The sequence below is a fragment of the Sus scrofa genome, chromosome 15 (assembly GCF_000003025.6).
Source record: "Sus scrofa isolate TJ Tabasco breed Duroc chromosome 15, Sscrofa11.1, whole genome shotgun sequence".
NCBI classification, from domain to species: Eukaryota; Metazoa; Chordata; class Mammalia; order Artiodactyla; family Suidae; genus Sus; species Sus scrofa.
The window spans coordinates 107,441,720-107,460,356 of NC_010457.5; the positions used below are offsets into that span (position 1 = coordinate 107,441,720).

The 18,637-nt window shown below is 39.4% G+C and overlaps 1 long non-coding RNA gene across 1 annotated transcript; it reads left to right on the forward strand.

Annotated features, from left to right (window-relative positions):
- On the forward strand, positions 13,265 to 18,252 carry LOC110257149. Its single transcript, XR_002339397.1, has 3 exons — positions 13,265 to 13,626; positions 16,192 to 16,295; positions 16,767 to 18,252. It is a non-coding gene; the product is annotated as an uncharacterized LOC110257149 (long non-coding RNA).

Consider the following 18,637-nt stretch of genomic DNA (forward strand, 5'->3'; position numbering starts at 1 on the left):
TTGGAGGTTATTAAGAATTCAGGTGAAAGAGAATGGTGGAATAGGAGGGTGGAAATAGAGGTGATTGGAATGGGCATTTGGAGGGTGTGTTTCTAAGGCTGAGCCAAGAGGATTTTGCTGATGTGGGTTATGAGAGAAAGGGAAAAGTCAAGGGGCACTCCAAGCTGCTTTTGGTCGAAGAAAGTTTCTGTTTCTTTCTATTCGTTGTGGAAAACTATGGAAAGCCCTGCTTTGTGTAGGTGGAAATAGTTTGGTTTAGGTCATGTTAATTTGGACATATAAGTAGAGTTGTTGGGTGGGCAGCTGGATACACAAATCTGGGGCTGAGACATAGGGAAATTAACTTATCCAAGGTCACAGCTATTAATGGCAAGGGGGTGGTGGTGATATTTGAACCTAGGCAGTCCGGCTCCTGTCCGGCTCTTATAAAATAAACCACATCCTGAGTCAGAATCCTACACTTTCTTTTATGCAATATTTTTATACTGATAGGTACATTTTTATGGGCCAGCCTATATATCTAGCTTCAGTCTCCGACCCCATTCCTGCGACCCACTTGGTCTGTGCTCTCCTTTCCCATTGCAGAATGATTTTGTATTCAGTTTACCTTCTAAAAATGAGTGTGATGACCCAGTAATGGCTATATGCTGCTATGTTAGAAAGGAAAACTCTTACAAAAAAATAAAAATCTCTCCTTCTTCTCTTATACCTGAACCCTGCTCCATTTAGTATATTTGCATTGAGTAGAATGAAGCAACAGAAACAATAGTGGGATCTGGGAGTTTCCCATCTGAGTCTGACTAGGAACCATGAGGTTGAAGGTTCCTACCCTGGCCTTGCTCAGTGGGTTAAGGATCTGGTGTTGCCATGAGCTGTGATGTATGTTGCAGACTCGTCTTGGATCTGGCGTTGCTGTGGCTCTGGTGTAGGCCAGCAGCTACAGCTTTAGTTAGACTCCTAGCCTGGGAACCTCCACATGCCATGGGCGTGGCCCTAAAGAAACAAAAAATTAAAAAATTAAAAAAATAATGTGGGATCTCACCACACACCTGTTAAGATGGCCTGTATCCAAAACAGCGACACTACCAAATGCTGGTGAGAATGTGGGGCAACCGAAATTCTCTTTCACTGCTGGTGGGAGTATAAAAAGGGTATAGCCACTCTGGAAGGCAATTTGGTGTTTTCTTACATAACTAACCATACTCTTCCCACCCCAGTAAACTGAAAACTTATGTCTACACCCAAACCTGCACATGTATGTTTAGGGCAGCTTTAGTCATAGTTGACAAAAACTTGGAAGCAGCAAGATGACCATCGGTAAATGAAAAGATAAATAAACTGTGGTACATTCAGACAACAGAACATCACTTGATGCTAAAAAGAATGATAGAACAAAAAAATTTCTCAGGAAGTCACTGGCTGACACCAACACTGTCCTCTGAACTATTTTCAAATTCTGCATATTTTTTTATTTCTTTGAGCCTGTTTCATTTGGGATTAAAGTAAGTGGTACAGAAGGCGAAATTCATAACAAATATTAAGAAGAGGGACACATCTTATTTTGGGAGACATTCTGAATGGTTGCTTTTATATCACATATCCATTGTAATACAGAGAAAGATTGTGAATAAGTGCTGTTGCTTGTGTATTACTCTTCATGTAGAAGAGATTTAATAAATGAATGACTATTTCTTACACATTTATTAATTGCAATTGAAACTCAATTTCCCTGGAGCTATTTTAGCACAGAAGAACACCAGAGCTAGTGGGGATTCCGGAGGTCTTCCAACTTAGGACCTTGGTATTATATAGATGAGAAAACTCAGGACAGCAGGGCTGGGAGGAGGGTTTGAACTCCTTAAGCCGTGGCCCCTCTCTGCTGTGGGGATTATGGACCATCTTTTGACTAGAACATGGGCTTGCTGCTTGCTGGGACTTTTTCCATTAACTCTCAGTTTATTTCTTTACCAGGCATAGTGGCAGTTCTGAATATCCTTATGACCACCATGCTCCTAAAATCTTGCAGCCCCTGCAAGCTGTGGCCCATTTCACAATTGTTCTGAATGGGTAAGTCATACTGAAAACCACTACCTCTGAGTGTATATTTTCTCTGATCCGATCACACGGTCATCCCCCTCGAGTTTCAGCCGGCCTTCTCTCCTGATCCATTCAGTTTATTATATCATAAGTATTCAGAGGCTCCACTTCGTTTCAGTCCATCAAGAGTTTATGTTCTATGAGAGAGTTAGAGATCGACTTCTTCCCTATTACACTTAATGTGAAAAAGTGCCAGTGGAAATAAAAGAGCTCATACATCTAAATGATTTAAATTAAGTAAAATAAAATTTTCCACTCTTTTGAATTAGGCCATTAAATCTATAGCTTAGTCTAAGTACAGTATTAATGAGCAATATCACAAGGAGAGTATTAATTTTGCATTTCCTGACATGAAAATTTAAAACATGCAATTTTAGCTTTGCTTTAGGTAATATTTTATATTCTCTAGACTTTTATTTGGGGACACCAGAAATTAGGGTAAAAAAATGGGATAGGTTCAAAATTGGATGCACAGAGTCCTTATTTAGAGATGTGCTACCCTCTCATCTGATAGTATATTGCAGGTTTAAACCAGATCTGAGATAAAACGGCATTTCACATCACCAAAGCAGCAGTGGAGGAGGTAAAAATGAAACTGACCTTTTAGAGCTGTTGGTTTAATAGATTCAATATTTTTACATTTAATGAAGAACGGTTTAATAAAGAGACAGGGCACAAAGATTGTGCGACATCTTCAAAGCAACTGGGACCCCTAGTGGTTGCGGGGGGGAGCCTTTTGACGTCCCAGTGTGAATGGGGTCCCCAGGTTGGCACAGTCTTGCATCCCAGCACTGAGGCAGCTCTTCTGATCCTGATAAGTCATGTGTAAGACTCCGGATCTAGGCTCTGCAGAGCTCTGGAGAATCCTTGAGACTGTGGGAAGATTGTCTTCACCAGAGCAGGCACTTTGAGAAGTCTCATAGTGTTCCTTTGGCTTAGACACCACTAATAACATCAAATCAGAGGTGTAGGATTACACACCAGAGGCCTTTCCAGCCACCAGAGGACCTCAGTCCAGCAATTGCCGTCTTGGAACAATGGCCATGTCCTTTAATCAAGCTATCCAATTAGCCACACACAAATTAGGAAGTCGATGTACCTAAAGCAATTTGTCTGCAAAAAATTTAAAACCTCCCATATGAATTTGCAATCAAGGAAAACCTTCTTCCTCTTTCATTTATTTTTTAAACTGAAAGTTGGACATGGGACAGAATAAGGCAAACATTTTCAACTTTGAATATTGCCTAAGAGATTCTAAAGTATCAGCTAACATTTTGTTTGAACAAGTTGTGAGTGAGAGAAGAACACAGAGGGTAAGATTGGTAGTTTAATTGCATCATGTTCCCTAACAAAAGATGGCAAATACTGTATCTGATAAAAAACAGAGTATGTCTTATTTCCATTGTTATCGAGTCTTGCAATGAAAGAGTGCTTGTCATAGCCTGCAGCACTGTCAGTCACAAAGGAGTGAAGTTAACCCTTGTTTTCCTGATCTCTGCAGTACCCAGATTCTCTGAGAGCAAAAGAGTAGCCAGGAGTCCGCATGGCAGAGCATGATGCTTGCTTAATTTTCTATTTAGCCAATGCATTGTTTTTAACCACACACAAATCAGCTTGGATGGAAAGATGTCTAAGAATTCTCTCATATCCAACTCTTTATCAAAAAGGAATTTCTACTGCCTGTCTTACAGGGTTTCCCTATTCATTTTGCATAAGTTTAGAGATAGAAGAGTTCTTAGAGTCAGGTCCAACCTTTTCTATAAGTGAAGGTTCTATGGCGTAGGAAGTAAAATGATGTGTTTAAGATTATACAACTAGTTATTAAAAGACTAGAGGTTAAGCTTCAGAGCACCTGTCTCTACAGCCTATATCTTACACTGCTACTGTGAACCAATTAGATAAGAAAATTCCAGGACCTGTATTTACAGACCTCTCTATGAAGTATTAGAAAGGATTTTTGCAAGGTCCCATGCAGGGTGGCATCACAACCTTAGGGCTTTGAACAGCAGAGAGAGAAGTGATTTCCTCACTTTGGCAATCCAGGAGTAGCTTGAATATGTGCTCCAACAGGGTTTGGGGGACCAGGTTCAAGCCAAGTGCCTGGTATGGAAAAGAGTGAAGGAGCGTGTAGTTCCAGGAACTCTGCAAACCCCTGTCAACCATGGGCTAAAAGGGTGAGAACCCTCGAGTAGCCACCATCTCTTCACACCATCACCCACGATAGTATCCAGGAACTGGCTATTCCAGAAGCTGTTCTGAGGCAAGCTGTGATTTGTACGAAATATCTACATACCAAACACCCCTACCCCAACAAAAAGATAAAAGATATATACTCTGTTAATTATATTGTACTGGATTGTATCAACTCGGTTCAGAGCTATGTTTCTCACCATTCCCTTGCCTATCTCATTCCAAGATAGAGTTGATCAAAAGAGGAACTTACATGATATTAAGAAAGCAGAGATAAAGCAGAAACTAAAACTCCTGGAAGGTCATTGTGGTTCAGTACTGTGACCATCAAACACAAGGTGCCCAGGGCCCCGGCTTCTCCTTTTTCTCAGCTCTGTATCCAGTTCGTCATCTGACTCCTGATGATACTGCCCAGTAGTGGCTCCAGGTCTTCCACCAGGCACTTGACCACAAACGCTTAGAAGGGACAGCTACACTGAGGCCACAGCCTCCTGGAAGTGGAAGTGGTCGTTGGTAACAGGGGAGGATGTGAATATATTGTTGGGAAGGAGCATATGGGAACTTTCTGTACTTTCCACTCAATTTTGTTGTGATCCTACAACTGCTCTACAAAATAAAATCTATGCATATAAAATAAGAAAAGCTGTTCATTATATAAAGTTAGAAAATACAATAAAGAAGAAAACAGAAGTTAGGCAGAGAGAATCACTCTTGATATCTTGGGGTATTTTCATCAAGTCTTGTTTTCTATCTCTGCCTCTCTCACTTTTGTTGGTGGTGTTTTATATTGCTTTACTTTTTACAAATTACTTTTTTATATTGTTGTACTTTTATATTGCATATTCTCTTTTGCATCCTTCCTTTTTCATTTAATACTATGACTATTTTAATGTCCCTAAACATATTTTAAAACCGTGCTGGATCATATGACATGGCATAATTCACTTAAGCAATTCCGGACAGTTGGACATTTGGGCTGTTTCCTTTTATCCTTTTGCTATTATAAATAATGTTACCATAAACATCCTTTTCCATAAATATGTGTGTCTTTTTTGTCATATCCTTGGGATAAATCCCAGGAAATGGATTTTCTGAGAAAAAGACATGACATTTTAGACTCTTCATATGTTGCTTTCTAAAAAGGTTGTATCCAGCTATACTTTAATCAGCAGTGTGCATAAAAGACTGGGCAATTTTAGTAAATTTTTTTTTCAAAATTGTTAGAGTTCATGGACTGCATTTACCTTGATTTTCTCATGGTGGTATTAAAACACTGGAAAAATAAAGTAAAAATAGTATCTCCCAAACTCTGATCTGTAAGAAAGAAGAGTCAGGCTTATAATATTTACGGCCACAATTATTGTAACCATACTTTCATAAGGGTCCTTTAGTAGAGGTGTCATCGTGGGAAGATTGGCTGTACCTGCAGCTGGTGCAGTTGACGGAGGGTGAGAAGGAAGGGGAATAATTGATGAATGGACAGAGAAAGGTGGAGTATCACAAGCAATTCTGGGTTCACATTTCACAGAGCAGTGGTGTCAGGCTAAGGAATCCCTGTGTCTGTTTAGCCTGGAAAAGAGAAAATAAAGCAGGGACATGACATTGTCCTTAGGCATCTAAAGGGCATTGACATGGCTGAGAGATAGAGTGACTCAGGCCAGATTGCAGATCTAGCACCTGTGGAGAAAGTGCATGGAGAGGGATTTGATTCAAACCCAGGAGAGCCCTTTCTGACATGCAGAGCAATTCCTGAATGGAATGGACTTCCTGTGTGACTCTAAGGTCCTCATTAAAGGAGGCTTAGTGTAGAGGACAGATGATGAAGTGGGGCTTTGGTTGGCATGGAGATTGGACTGGTTGACCAACAGGGGCTATAGGTTATTTTAGCCAAAAGGAACTGGACCACTAGGAAGAAAAGCACATTTTCTTTGGGAAAATGAACTTTATCTCAAAGCATGAAAAGTTGGATTATCTGTACATATGTGAGAAATCCTGATACCAAAAATATGAACTGTCAATGGACATGATGACAACAGCTAGCATTTATTTTATGCTTATTACTTTTGAGGTGCTGTTTTCAATTTACTATGAACGTTGTCTCATTTTATTCTTATAACAACTGTTGGGTGCATACAGTAAATAATAAGAGAAATAATACCCCTCCCACCCGCCAAAGTTGTCCATGTCCTAATCTCTGGAACCTGAGAATATGTTAATTTATGGGCAAAGGGAAATTTACATTAAAGATCTTACATAAGGAGATTAACCTGGGTTATCTGGGTGGGCTCACATAATTACAAGTGACCTAAATGAAGATATGACAACAAAGACAGAGGTCAGAGTGACATGTTTGCTGACTTTGAAGATGGAAGGAGGTCATGAACCAAGGCGTTGGGCAGCTTCTAGGATCAAAGAGAAGTAAAGAAATGGCCTCTTCCATCAAGCCTGCTGAAGAGACACAGCCCTGCAGACACTTTGTAGCTTGCTTTTTCTTTCTTTTCTTTCTTTCTTTCTTTCTCTTTATTTCTTTCATTTCTTTTTTTAATATTCTAGTTTGCAAGTTTTTTTCTCATTTTTAAAAAAAAATTTTATTGAGGTATAGTTGATGTATAGTTTGTGATCATTACTACTCTGCTACAAAGTGATTGTTATACATGTACATACATCCATTCTCTTTCGATTCTTTTCCCACATAAATTATCACAGAGTATTGGGTAGAGTTCTCTGTGTTATAGAGCAGGTCCCCGTCGGCCAGTCATTCCTATACCACAGTGTGCATATGTCAGTCCCCAAACCCCAATCCATCCCTCCCTGCCCCCTACTCCTGTCCCCTTTGGTAACCATGAGTTTGTTTTCAAAATCTGTTTCTGTTCTGCAAATAAGTTCATTTGTATCCTTTTTTAAGATTTCACATATAAGTGATATCATATGATGTTTATCTTAATCTCTAGGTCCAGCCATGTTGCAGCAAATGACATTATTTCATTTTTTTTTTCCTGACTTCTGGCCCTGAGAACCATAAGATAATAAATTCATCAGTGATGTTTTAAGCCACTATGTTTGTGGTCATTAGTTACAGCATGAATAGAAATCGAATTCAGGTGGTCACTATTACCTTCTCCACTTTTCAGGGGAAGAAACTAAGGCACAGAAAAATAAAAGAACTTTCCCAGGACCTTAAAACTAGTAAGCAGCAATAAATGGTCCAGCTCTCCAAGTCTGTGCATCAAGATAATAACATTTCCATTTATGTCTTCCATTCTCAGGGCCTCAGCAGGAGAGTCCTTATGAGAGCTCTTGAATTCATTTTATAGTCAGATAAAGAACATAAACATAAGATTTTTTATGGGTCAGACCCAGATTAATCAAGTCCAGCATTCTCTCTGTGGAATATACCACAAATCATCATAGTTCCTCCTAATCCATTTATGGACCTTGTATTCATGTATTTAAAAAAAAAAAAAGACTTTACCCTTGCTACATAAAATAGAACTCTCTTTTGTTATACCTAAATGTGCCCCTTACAAAGTCAGAATATGTCTCCCTGTACCCTCAAATTTAATGAACAAATCAGGGCTCAGTTTACCCGCCATCATATTTACAGACTGAAGGTCCTAACATTTACGTCTTTCTTCATATTGTATCCTCCCATGATTGGATCAGTGCAACGGTTCTATTCTGAGATATTTCTAGCTCTGTTTTTCAAGGACTTGAGGGAAAAAGTAAAACCAAATGAAGTGGTGGTTTCTTCCATTATGCGGGGAGTCGCCCACAAAGCCAAGAACAAAGTCCAAAGCTTCTAATTCTCAGTAAATTTCCCAATTCCCAGGAACAAGAGCTCTTTTATAAAAATGTTCTTTGGGTTTTATTGTTTGGCAATATGCTACTGGAGGAATCCAAGTCAAAAATACAAATGCCAATAACCTAGGTATTCCATGGCAGAGCAACAACTTAAGAAATGAATGGAGATTCATTTAGGAATATGACATTAGAATTCCAAAGCATGCTGAGGAAGATGTTTCTTCTGGTGAATAAAACCAGTGCAATCACTTGACTGGCCAGGAAAATTCAAGTGAAGAGTAAAACATGAAATAATCATTTTTCTATCATGCAGAATAGTGTCGCAGGCACACAATAACTTAAGGGTCCCCAGTCTTATGTGAGGAAATATATTTTTCATTTCCTTCAGCATCTTGGCACTGCTTCCTCTTCCCTGCTGGCTGGGGGCTTAGATATCCTACAAATGAAGTGTTGGGTGAAGATGAGAAAGAACAGTATTGTTGCTGACAGCGACATTTAAAAAAATCGAAACAGTTTCGTAAGTATTTATTAAGTGCCCACCATGTGCCAGTTACCCAGTTAGGTTCTGGGGAAAGAGAGTGAATAAACTACAGGTTTTGTCTATGTTAGATAGGCTCTTTGGTGGTTCACATAACTTAACAATTTAGGGTACTGATTCACCAGTGTTCAGGGGATGTCAGGTCCCAGTTTCTCTTTTTTATCTCCTAACTCTGCCTTCTAATACATTGACTCTATTTTTTGAAAAATACTTGTTAGCGCCTTTAGTTTTTAAAATTTTTAAAAATTAAAAAAAAAAAAAAAAATCTGGCCATGTCCACAGCATGCAGAGGTTCTTGGGGCAGGGACTGAACCCGAGCCAGAGCTGTGACCCAAGCCACAACAGTGACAATGCCAGATCCTTAACTTGCTGAGCCACCAGGGAACTCCTATTGACTATTTTTAAGGAAGGATCTTGTGGTGCAAGATGGCTGCCACTGACCCAACACATCCCAGGGACAGAATTTCGTATATCTCAGTGACTATCATTGGGCTATATATCCATTCCTGGGGAATGCAGTGTTTTCATTGATTTAATTCTAATCCCATCCAAACAACATGGGCTCTATAGGAGGAAGTAGCTCTTTAGAAGGAAACTGGAGTACTGCTACCATTGGACGAATGACTACCAAGCCCAAGATTTCTATACTTTCCTTGGAAGAGCATACATTTTAGTGAGCATCAGTTACTTGTCATTTCCCCTGCCTTCCTACTGAAACTATAAAGCACACAGGAGAGCAAGAGGAAAGAATTATAGTGATTAATAGCAGCTTAAAAATCCATCCGTGGACTCTCATCTGCTGCTCAGAGTCTCTCCCAAGTGGACACACAACAAAGAGTATGATGATGGAACCGGATTGTCCTACCAAACTAGTATTGTGTCCAACAAGTCATCATTGTCTAGTCCCTCTTTGTACAAATAACTCTTTCCCTGCTCCCTGACTTCTCAATTCTTTAAAAATATTCCCGTTTTGTTCCTTCCCTCACACTCCTGCCTCTCCTTCCCCTCCAGCTTGCAGTCAGACTGCATACCTAAATTTTGCAGAGAAGAATTTTCAACAAATTAGACTACATTGTTTGTTCTCCTGTTTTAATTCTTGAGAACATTTTGGGAGACAGGCTGTACAAAAGATCTGATGTGCCTCAGAGCTGTAATATATTATCAGGTTTGAAATGCTAATAAGAGTCTATGGAAAGAATAGTTAGTTAAAAGAAACAGTGAGCTTAAGTAGGAAAAAAAGGAAATTTTGAAGAGATGTGAAAGGTGCTCCCCCCCAAAAAAATGGTTATGGTTAATTAATACTAGGATCGTCCATTATGGAAAAGAAAGAAATATTTAATATTCAACCGAGAGGTAGTCTAGAGTCAACATTATTCCCTTAATCAGAAACCCCATAGGGCTGTTAAATTAGCCTTGTAGAAGAGTGTCAGTGGCCTGAAAAACAATGCCAAGTACAAATGTGTGAAATGCATACACTGCTCACCTCAATGAGTTATTCACTTTAAAATGGAGAAGGAGACTGGAAACAATATTAAACATGTCAGGGTATAAATTGGAACTCATTTTAAGGTTAACATAAACTTTTTTTGACTATTGTTGGTTACTTTATAGGTTTTGGCAGCAAATTTCAATGGTGGCTCATTAGAAGGAATGGAATGTTGGGATTTACTGAATAATACTTGTGGGAAATCTCTCCTGGGAAACATTGTGCTTTGCCTAGAAAGTCAGCACTTTGATAAGAATAAAAATATTGACTTGTTCCAGCACCTTCTTTCATGACAATGATATTACCTTGATTTAAGTTGGGCTCATTTCTTTGTAGGAGCTCAAACTGAGTTTTATGTGGGACATTATTTCTGTTTATCATCACAGATTCCCTTTGAGGAAGGTAAGGTGTAAGTATTACTGTTCCTGTTTTAAAGTTGGGGAAACAGAAGCTCAGCGAATGACTTAAATAAATACTATGCAAATCCAAATATCCTCATCCATCTAAAGCAGATCACTCCACCTCCAAAGCTATGTGATCATTCTTGGAATTGCCCTCGAAGTTTGTAAGAGAATTTGGGACCATCTTCTGCTTTAGAGACCAGAAAGGAGAAATTAGTGCTCTCATCTTCCAAAGCTGGCTATGCTGAATTTGTGTCTTGTTTTCCAACCACCACTCATTTATGGTTTTAGTTTGATTTGCAAGTTAGCATCTCCTTTTTGCCCCAACTCAGTTTGATCACTAACTCAGAACTCCAAACACTTAGCTCCCTGATTTTTTGTTTCCTAGAGGAACTGAGGACCCTAAGAAGAGCCAAGATCTACCTCCTATTTACTATCACCTTTTTAACCTTCATGGAGCCTTGTTGCCCTGTTCTGCGATGCTCCCACTGAAAATCTACCTGCTGAAGATGGGGATCAAATTGAAAAGCCTTGTCCCAGAATTCTGCCATCTCATGTAGCCTGACAACCTTAGCAGAATCACCTGTGGGCCAGCTTGATGATTGGCAGTCATAAGGAGCTGACTCCTATTAGGTCTTAAGCCACAACCAACAGAGTCTGTAAATCTGAGGTTCTCAGCCTTGGCTACTCTTGAGAACCAACTCGCAGAGCTTTAAAAATATATCAAGGCCTGGGCCCTACTCTCTAATGACTATAATTTAATTGGTCTGGGGTATGACCTAGGTCTTTGTCATATTTTTTCTTTTCCATTTTAATATTTTAATTATATTTTAAGAGCAGTTTTAGGTTCGCAGCACAATTGAGAGCAATTTACAAAGATTTCCCATGCATGCATAGCCTCTGCCATTATCAATAACCTCCATCAGAATGGTACATCTGCTACAATCAATGAAACTAAATTGACATCATAGTCACCCAAAGTCTGTAGTTTACATTAGGGTCAACTCTATGTGATGTATATTCTATGGATTTGGACAAATGCATAGTGATATTCATTTTTATAGTATCATACTGAGTATTTTCATTGCTCTAAACATTCTCTGTGCTTTACCTATTCATCCCCCGCCCCACACCTGCCCTTACACTCTGCAAGTATACAGGGCCATAATAAAGTTGATAGCACCATGGACTTTGTTCTGTTGAGCTCTCTGCATGCATTCCCTTATTGCAGTCTCTCAATAGCCCCCTAGGATAGTTACTATTATTATCTTCATTTTACAGGTGAGAACACTGAATCATACCTAGTGCAGCTGAGCCAGTTACCTAAGGTCACACCGCTAGAAAGGACTTTGGCACCACAGCTAAAGCATATTAACCCCTGGGCTACAAAATATATGTAGCCACTTAAGTCCTGCGCCTCTAAATTAAAACCTTTGCTGCTATTAGTAGTCTTATCTCAGTGGCTGTAGACTCTTCAAGTCCAGGCAAGAATATTGAGAAGACCCCAATCTGACCTAGAAAATTAAGAACAAATGTTTTACTATCTGCCTCACAGAAACAACACTACATAGGTTTCCAATCTATTTCTAAAGAAAATTATACTCATTTATAAGTTCCTTCTCACTTATGTGGTATTTCATAATCCATTCCTAGTTTCTGGTTTCTCCCACCACACGGTAAGGAGTAGGAACATTCATAGGAGCAAATTCCATCTCCCGGGCTTCGTGTTATGTTAGTTTTCTGAGTTTTACTGTTTCTGTGGCATGTAGCATCTACTCAGAGCACTGAAAATTTAAGGTCCATCTTCTACCAGGACCAAGGAGATCTTTATTGTCCCATTTGATTGATAGATGCAGGTGCAGGATGATAGGAGGGTAGGTCATTGCCTAATGTAGAATAACAACAGGAAGAAATCTTTGCATCCATCTGCCTGCCAATCCTTCCCTGGTCAATGTTAGGTGACTGTGTGCTGGGAAGATCATGTAGGGAAAGCTCTAAGGCCACCTCTATTGGGTACAGGTTAAATCACCTAATGTTCCTTCACCAACATTTGTATATGAAACAGTTTGGATGGGAAAAAAGGGTGGCCTCACACCAACATATGAAGAAAGGGGTAAGAGAATCTACTTATCTTCTGGGATAAGGAGATAGGAATGGCTGGGGCACTGGGCAGTTCATAGACTGATTGTATTCAAATCGCCTTTTTTTTTTTTTTTTTTTTTTTTTTAACCCAGCACTTCCTCTTTTTTCTCCTAGAAATATTGACAATATTCTTTTTATCTCAACAGGTTAGATTTCTCCACTCTTAATACCAGTCCTCAAATTTGGGATCCTAGAAGTGCCCCCATTTTCTATACTAGAGGAGTTGCTTTTTGTCTAAATAATCCTAGCTCATGGGGTCCTAAAATACATGCCATCAAAAATGGACAGTTTTTATCATCAAATGCAGGGTGATCAGCCATCCTGGTTTACCCAGGATTCAAATTTCACACTGAAAATCCCACTTTGGGGGAAACACCCCAGCTCTAGGCAAACTGGGAGGGGTTGTGTGGGAGGGCATGACCCAGAATGGCCACCTCCCTGATTTTATGATGGGGACTCACTCATAGCAGAGGAGAAGACTTGCTGCACTGTTCTCACAAATACTTGCTGCCCTCTTTTCAAGCCCTTCTATAAATGCTGATGGAAACTTTCTCTGGTCCTGGAAGGATTTCAGGGGTTTTGTCCTTTTGACACATCTATGAATTAGGTGAGGAGAGAATGGTTTCCTACAGCTAGCTTAGAGTCAGGCTAATTTTCAGGATAACCGACTCTCTTGCCTCCTGAGACATTTGCACGACCATGTGATTCTCATGAACGCATTTGTGTTACCCAAGGGTATAAATACCCGTCAGTTCTTGGTGAATTGGAGGTCTCACAGGCGGTTGTGAAAGACCTTAGCTGCACTGTGATTTCAGGCAACTGTCCTGTATTTTCTCTCTCCCTAAATGTGGAGATCATTGTTGATATTTAATGACAAGGCCTTTCCTGAGGAAGAATAAAGAATGAGAAATTCTACTTTCCTCCCCAGCATCCTGCTTCCCTTTCCTTCCTAAATATGTAATTCCACAAAGGTAATTTTTTAATCTCATTTCTGAGGCAAAGAACATTGTTTCAGTTGAGTCAAAATGTAACCAGTTGAAATCTGATATTTCCTACTCAGAGGAAAAAAGAAAACTATGGATTGGCCAAGAAATGAAAGATCCCATTTTAATAGAACTCTTGTTTTAACAAATCAATACCATTAAAGATAATTACTGAACATATTTTGTTTTAATGTAAATTCTTTCATTCCTGGCTAATTTCCTCCTTGTTTTTGTGGTATGGTGTAATCAGTTTTTAATATTTATGCTTTCTTCTTATGGAACTAGATTAAGACCAACACTTTTAAGAAAGGCCATTATAAGCATCTACAGCTAGATCCTCAGGGCTCAAGTTACTCTCATGAAGTGTAGCTGAAGGTTAAAAACAGAGGCAAGAGCACGAAACCTAAAGTTAAGGGTAAGCAAAGAGGTGATACAGTTGAGTCATTCATCTGAGTAAGAGTCATTGAGTACGTGCTGGGTACGGTGTGCTGACTTCAGACTACACAGGATTACAAAGCCAAATAAGACATTGCTTAGCCCCAAGAAGCTTAGACTAACGTGAGTACAACCATGTTTATCTAAAGTAGGCATGGCAATAATATATCAGGCTTTAGATTTCAAGCCAAAGTTTTTGTTGTTGTAAAATGATGTTTAGAATCAATTTTACTATTGTACATAGTGTAAAATTAAGTCCCATGAAATACTTCCCTATTGTGAAAACTGGCTTGCTGTAGGACACTGGGGTGAAGGGCCTGGCAGATGCAGGGTGCAGGAACAGTGTTGGCAAGCCACCTGATTCTGACTTACCTCTGATGAGGCGATTAGTCCCCTATTATTTGAGGACCCAATTTACTTTTACATTTTAAAGTTGTAAAATGCATAATGATTTTTTTCACTTCCTAATTATGAGTGATAAAAATTTAAGGGAATATAAAGTTTAACTTGTCCGTTAATTGAGGGGAAAGAGCCATGCTAAATCAGTCAAGAACAGAATGGTCACCTAAGAAACAGAAGAAACTGCCCGTGAGGATCCATCCCCGGTTGGTATTTTAATTAGCATCTGTCAATTAGAAGTGGATGACGGGGGGTGGGGGGGAAGAATCCTGATTAATGAAATCATCATCCCAAATTGAAAGGGAAGGTCGAAAAGAACATGATGTCTCATTCGACTTCGTCTTGAGGGTCTTAAACACCGAAATTTCTGGAATCCTCTTTTAGACCTCCTGAGAGTAGGCTGTTAATATGACCACTCAATTAACTCTGAGTATAATTAACTGCCTGCAATGCCCTGCCTACAACCAAAGCTCTCTGTCAGCAAGATTAGTGCAGCTGGCTCACGTGAGGGGGCTGACTCAGTTCCTCCCCATCCCCCCCCCACAGGGACAGAGTGGGGCAGGGAAAGGACATTACAAGTCACTACACATAGAGGCCATGGCTATTCCTCTATGATTTGTCCAGAGCAGGCAGGGGACCTGTGACAATATTAGCTGCTGTTTGAACAAATTTCACAGTGCTATAGGCCAATTTCAGCAGCTAGTTTGGCAGCTAAACTAGTCGAAGTCATAAAAGGAAGCCTTCTAAAGCATATTCAGTCTCTGAGAAACAGCCAACCCAGTTTCCAATCAACAACCCCTCCTGTGAGGTTAGTAAGCAGGGCATCTGTCCTCCGTCTTAACAAACAGAGGACAGATGCCAGTCAGGGTTCAGCTGGGTTCCACTGAACAAGGCTGGCAAGCAACCACTTTTCAGGGCCTCCTTTCTCCAGGCTCAGTACAAAGTAAAAAAATCTTACTTTGCTGGCAAAATTTAAATTTTATCCATCAAAAATTTTCTTACTGAAGTAATGCTCTGGATGGAGGAGTGGATGATTTCAATGACAATGTTTTATGACAATAGCCTTATTCTGCATCTCATGCCCCACTCCCCCATCATATAACCCTTCTTCTATGACGGTAACAGGGAACAAGAAGCATCAGCTGTAAACAACATTAAAAGAGGAACCATTTGGAAATAATCTAGATGAATGATGAACATTTTGAGGTCAGACATAAAAATATTCGGAAACTTAAGAGAACCATAAACACATAAGTGATTAGTATTTTGGTTTGTGTTAATATCTTGGTCATTTATGGATGTATTCAAGACTTTTTAGTTATCTTTCAGGGTAATTGAAAACATTCTAAAACAAACGTAGTTTAATCATACTAGTGGAAATAAGTATGAAGATACTACATAAGAGGCCTATTCATTGAAGTGATTTTAAGAAAGAGGGGAGAAAGGAGAGAAAGGATGAAATGAGCAATCAAATGATAACTAAATCCATTTTAAAACATGAATATGTGAAGATATAATTTATTCAAGTGGCAGCTGACAGGAGAAATCAACATCATTTATCAAAATACCCAGACTCCACAGAGATCAACTAAGGAGGGCTGGTGGGGTGATGTCCAGAATTAAGAATATGAAAATATAAGAAAATTGTTCTTTTTTAAAAGCTTCCTCACAGGCATAGAAAATTCTATTTGACTAATTTTTTTTTTTTTAATATGTCAGAGTTCTCCTGACCTGATACACAGGGGGTGCCGCTAAGGAACGCTTTGGAGGGGCCTGTCTTCGTGCCAGTCCTGGTTCCATTCTTATCAGCTTTGGAATTCCAGGTAAGTTCTTGAACCTCTTCATGCTTCGATTTTCTCACCTGTAGAATGGAGATGATAATAATAGTCCCTATCCCAATGGAACTGACACTAGGATTCCACGGGCTAAAATGTGTGAAGAAATTAGCACAATTCCTGGCACATAGCAAGTCCTCCATAAATGTTATTCATTCTTGGGACCAATAAAATCTTACAGATCCAAAAACTTGAGGGAGAAAAAGCAATCATGTGTTAATGGTCATGCAACTGTGAATATTCTAAAAACATTGAATTGTACATTTTAACTATGTGAGTTATATGGTATGTGAATTACGTTTCAGTAAAGATGTTACAGAAGAAATGCAGAGTGAGAAAAAGCTTTTCCCTTTTCTAAGAAGAGTTTTCTTCTCTCATACGAATGCAGTGAAACGGAGTGTCGTTTCTTTATAGAACAAGTGTAGTTTTCCTAAATCTGAATTTCAATGTTTCTTACAGCTGTGAGGAATACCTGAGATTGAAGTATTTTGAAGCACTGGTGCCTGAAATAATATAAACAAAGAAATATACAACAGAATTCTGGAAATAAAAAGAGAATAAACAGATGCTATTTAGTCAGAGCTTTCTATAGCAAAGGAGTCATTCACCATCAGTTGTGTTTGGTTAGGGATTCAAAGTTAGGCAGGACAATGGGAAAGCTTCATAGTGAAAAAATGGAAGGCTTCAAGTATACTCTCATTGGTAGATATTGTATGGGGAAGTTTGAGGTGGTCTAGCTACGTAATTGGTTTAGGGAGCATATTTGGCTTTCCCTGGTTGTTCTTGAATTGGAATGGTGGGGGACAAGAAATAGGGAGCTGTCAGTCATTGACCAGTCCTGACTCTTCCAGGCCAATTGCTACACAAGTTAATGTTTATCTTCCAAGACTAGTGGCTTCAGGGATTATGGGCTGGTGTTCTACTGATGTATAAGTTTTGGTCATTGTCCAAATGGACATATATTTGGATAACAGATCACATATCTAGCTAAGGATTCCTATGAAAAAGGGTGAGATGTCTTGCCAGAATTCTTTATCTGTCACAACTTTCTATAGCTCCAAAGAATGACGATTAGGGGTATAAAAGGTATAGATGAGGGGAATAAGTGAGAAAAAGAGAAAAATGCATATCACCTAAGTTACAGTTGAAAGTTTTAAAATTGAGTACAAGCACATTATTGCAAAGTAAGAACTTCAGCAACCTAAGAACCCAAACCTTTCTCATCTGGCTTCAAGTTGCCCCAGGTGGGCCCAGTTTCATCTTCTTTCCTATTCCCTTTTGGACCATATGGCTGATACACACATATACCTCCAGAAACTTGAGCCAGGTCATGGTCTTTGAGGATATAGCTGTGAAATTTATGCAGTGGGAGCAGGCTTTTCTGGCTCCTGCTCAAAGGAACCCCTACAGAGATGTGATGCTGGAGAAAAATCTTCAGGAGCCTGGCCTCAGTAGATTGTGTGATTCAACTTAAAACCATGAGTCACTAGTTTGGCAGGATATTCATGGAGAAAAAAATCCAATGAACAGAAAAATAGAAAGAATCACAAAGAATGATTCCTGGTTATACATTTTAGGAGAAAACTGGGACTGTTATTTCACTAAAATTCAGCACAAGAACAAGGGAGATAGTCAAGAAGTCATAAGGTGGAGAGCCTCTGCGAATGTAATGAATGTAATCAATGTGGAAAAAGCTTTGGCTGTTTTCCACATCTTACTGTGCTGAAGTATACTCCTATTGGAGTAAAATCCTATGAATTCAGTACATATGTCAATGCCTTATGGATCATTTATCTCTTGATAATCATGACAGATCTCACCTGGACACAAATGCCGTCAGTGTAAGAAATGTGGGCAAGCCTGCCATTGTATCTCGTATTTAAGGACTTCTATAAGTGCTCGTAATGGAGAGAAATGCTATAAATACAAAGAATGTGGCAAAGTCTTCTGTTGTTCCTCATCCTTTGGGGCCCATGTCAGAGGTCACATTGGAAAAGGTCAATACACATGTAAATAAAGAATGTGGGGAAGCCATTCGTCATTCTTCACATGTGGCAGAAAGTTGCCAAGATTCCTCCCATTTTCTGGTATTCATATCTTTGGGTAACTCTCTCCCTTGAGTTTGGGCTGGCCTAATGACTTCCAGTCAATAGAATATGGTAAGAGTGGTGGGATATCATCTTTATTCTGCAGTGTCTTAATCTGTTTGGTTGACTATAACAAAATACCAGAGACTAGGCAGCTTATAATTAAGAAAAATGTCTATCTCATGGTTCTGAAGGCTGGAAGTCCAAGAACAGGGTACCAGTCTGGTTGGGTGAGGGCTCTCC